The sequence below is a fragment of the Arachis stenosperma genome, chromosome 3 (genome assembly GCF_014773155.1).
Source record: "Arachis stenosperma cultivar V10309 chromosome 3, arast.V10309.gnm1.PFL2, whole genome shotgun sequence".
Lineage (NCBI taxonomy): Eukaryota > Viridiplantae > Streptophyta > Magnoliopsida > Fabales > Fabaceae > Arachis > Arachis stenosperma.
This window is the reverse complement of record NC_080379.1, coordinates 106,910,479-106,912,823: the sequence shown is the minus strand read 5'-3', so window position 1 is coordinate 106,912,823 and position 2,345 is coordinate 106,910,479. Positions and strand designations below refer to the sequence as shown.

Here is a 2,345-nt window from a genome sequence, read left to right as displayed (position 1 = left end):
CAAAGGCTGAGAAGACAAGTTACTTGGGTGGCAAGTAAGAAGATTTGGGGTCTCTAGAAATTATTTGCGAAATACTAGTCAGAAATTTAGTTCGGAATAAATTTTACCGTGTGGTAAAATAATTAATTGCTAAGATTTATTCTTGGAACATAATTACCAAGGTTGAAATTATTTTTACCACTGGTTTTGAAGTTTTCGGTTACAAGAATTTTTCTAGTTGTACGCAAAACCGTCACTAAAAGTGAATTTTTGGCTCAAAAAGTCTCTAGTGAATAAAATAAATCAATGGTAAGCTAATATTTATTATTTACTAGTCAAACTTGACTTAAGTAGATTAATTATCCTCATAAAGTCAATTTTGACCTTATTAACTGTCTTTTTGTATTTAATTTTTCATTTTTTTAATTTTTGTTTTTTTATCATTGGGCTAGCGTCACAATTTTTGTTGGGCCATGATTCGAAATTTTGCAAAATAAATTTTAAAATAACTAGAAAGGTTTGTTTATCAAAAATCGAATTGTTACAAAAATCCTTAATATTAGGTTTATAAATATATAGTGTGTGTGAATATTGTAATGTTGTAATGTTTGAAAGTGAGGATTATTTAACCCAACTTGACCAAAAAAAAATACAAAGCTAGTTAACTAAAACGTTGACACACTCAGAATATCTTATTCTTTCATTGATACATAATAAATTTTAAATCCTAAACTACTCAAAACGAATAGATTAAATGGAATACTTATGGGACAACATCAGTTAACCTAGAGATGTGGGTTGTGGGAGTTTGTTTTATAACAAGCGATTGATTGCAGGCTATATGACGAATATGGGATATACAAATATACAATGCTTTCCAAATTGATCCATAATCTTAAAATAGATTGGGACATTAGATTCTGAAAACTAATAGTTGTATCTAATTATAAGGTAATTATAGCTTTATTGAAGCAACAAACGAAAATGGAGGAGCATCCATATAATGTAAGCAGGATCGTTATAACATACCACTCAAGGGATTGAAAATTTAGGTTTGGTGGAGAGACAAAAACAGAAAAATTGAGATTGAGAGATAGAGACTAAGAGATAGAGATTGAAATAAATTTTAGTATTCTGTTTGGTGTAAAATAGGAGATAGAAATTGGAACAAGAATGAAACTCTAATTTAATTTGTACAAAGGATAAAATTGGAATTAATTAATTCAAATGAGGGTATTTTAGGTATAAAATGTTATTAAAGTTTCAATCTTCATCTCTAAGACAGAAATTTTAGTACCAATCTTTGAACCAACAAACATGATACTGAGTCTCAATTTCTCAGTCTATGTCTCAGTACCTCAAAACAAATGCTATAAGAGACATAAACTTAAAAAAGTCTTAGTATTATGTTTGGTATAGAAGTGTATAGGACTGAATTATGTCTCAATATTCTGTTTACTTTGAAATAAAATTAGATACTGAAATTGTTAAATTTACAAAAATACCCTTTAATTTTGTATGCAACCCTAATCCTAAATCCAAATTCAGTTTTTCAGGAATTGCAGCCTCTTCAACCCAACCCCTTCCCTCTCTGCCATGATCGTCAACCACTACAAGCTTAGGACCAACAGCAAAAACTACAACCTGAGCGGCATGGGATGCAGTGCCGGATTAATCTCCATTGACCTCGCCAAGGATCTCCTCAAGGCGAACCCCAACTCCTATGCGATGGTGGTGAGCACAGAGAACATAACTCTGAACTGGTACTTCGAGAACGAGCGGTCCATGCTCCTCTGCAACTGCATTTTTAAGATGGGTGGCACCGCCGTGCTTCTGTCGAACCAGTAGTGGGATAGGGCACGATCCAAGTACGAGCTGATTCACATGATGAGGACACACAAGGGCGCAGATGACAAGAACTACAACTGCGTGTACCAGAGAGAAGATGAGACGGGAAAAATTGGAGTGTTTCTAGCGAGCGAGCTGATGGAGGTGGCCGGAGATGCACTAAAAACAAACATAACGACTTTGGGGCCATTGGTGCTGCCACTTTTGGAGCAGTTGATGTTCTACGTATCGTTGGTGAGGAGGAAAGTGATGAAAGGAAGGAACATGGTGATTTACATTAGGATTAATGTTGGAATTATATATTGAATTAAAATAGGGTAATTCACGAATAAATTATAATTAAATTTTTTGTCCCTGTCTTTACAATTTTTTTGTCTCAATGTCCCTATTTTTTGGAGATACTGAAATACTAAAATTTTAAAGACGGAGACAGAAATTTAAGTACTAATTTCTAGCTCAACAAACATATTGAGTCTCTGTCTCCCAATCTCAATTTCAGTCTCTGCAAACAAACGCTA

At 33.6% G+C, this 2,345-nt stretch overlaps 1 pseudogene; it reads left to right on the top strand.

The window, feature by feature from the left end:
* The first annotated feature begins 963 nt into the window (after positions 1-963).
* Positions 964-2,133, top strand: LOC130966557 (3-ketoacyl-CoA synthase 1-like; annotated as a pseudogene).
* The last annotated feature ends 212 nt before the right edge of the window (positions 2,134-2,345 follow it).